General features: G+C 36.1%; 1 long non-coding RNA gene across 1 annotated transcript; it reads left to right on the forward strand.

Moving 5' to 3' along the window:
* Positions 1-879: 879 nt before the first annotated feature.
* On the forward strand, positions 880-1081 carry LOC109586097 (uncharacterized). The gene is made up of 2 exons (XR_002186822.1): positions 880-957; positions 1008-1081. It is a non-coding gene; the product is annotated as an uncharacterized LOC109586097 (long non-coding RNA).
* Positions 1082-1239: the final 158 nt, after the last annotated feature.

The following is a 1239-nucleotide window of genomic DNA, read 5'->3' on the forward strand; positions in this document are numbered from 1 at the left end:
TATTTAATAGAAATTTTTTTATTTACTTGTTTCCATACTTTTCATTAAATTTTATTAATTAATAATCCTTTTTATTAATAATTATAAAATTATTAATAATTAATTTATAAATTTATTTTATTTATTTTGAATTTTTGAATCATTAATTATAGCCCAGCTCATAATTTTCATCATTATTAATTAATTAAGAATCCTTTTTATTAATAATTACAATTTTTGCCTTAGTTATCAGTTCATTGCTGGAAGAAAAGAATTTTGAAATAAAAACTATAAGAAGACCTATCGCATTTTTAAAACATTTTTCATACAATTACTTTTTATTAATTTTTTTTAATATTTGAATCATTAATTATATTCATAGCCTAGCTAATAATTATTCATCGTTATTGACCATTAATACTAAGATCTATTTCCTGTTCTGAAACTATTTAAGTTTACATTCTGATTCAATTTCAGTTGCCGTTTTGCTCTCAAGTTAACTAGTAATAACTACTACAACTTTCTTTTTTTAAAGAAGCACTAAAGTCAGTTCAGTTACAAATTAAATTAGCTATCAATATATTTTCTTCTTATTTGGTAGCATACTTTATAATGGATGATGCTGGTGATGAGCACATAGTTCATCCGCCACCGCCAGTAGCTGGAGATGGAAGGCCTCCACCACCACCTCCAGCACTCCCAATCCCAGTCCGAAGAGCTGGAGGCCCGCCGTTGCTCGCTCCTGGAGTGGCACCGGTGCTCCCTCCTGGAGGAGCACCGGTGCTCCCTCCTGGAGGTGCACCGGTGCTCCCTCCTGGAGGAGCACCGGTGCTCCCTCCTGGAGGTGCACCGGTGCTCCCTCCTGGAGGTGCACCAGTGCTCCCTCATGGAGGAGCCCCTTCTGCCCCAGGACTGCCTTTGCTTCAACAGCAAAGGCAGCAGATAATAGCCCAGCTGAGGGCTGTGAATAGACAGATTGTAAGTCTTTACTATGATGTACTTAATATTGTCTTTATATTCCGTAATAGTATGCCAATCTACCAAGGAGAGCTGGCAGGGGCAGGGGCCGCAGGCCGAGGCCCAGAGGGGCCGTAACAAAAAACAATAACTTTTATTAACTGTGTACTTCTTTATAATAATAGATGTTAAAAAATAATCAAACTGTGAATTAAAAATACATCAGCGTTAAGCCAGGAAGAAAATACATTAGTAATGCCAAGTGTTTGACAAGACATAAATGCTTATTCCCTTTAGTTTCTT

This window comes from Amphimedon queenslandica, unplaced genomic scaffold (assembly GCF_000090795.2).
Source record: "Amphimedon queenslandica unplaced genomic scaffold, v1.1 AMPQUscaffold_12949, whole genome shotgun sequence".
NCBI classification, from domain to species: Eukaryota; Metazoa; Porifera; class Demospongiae; order Haplosclerida; family Niphatidae; genus Amphimedon; species Amphimedon queenslandica.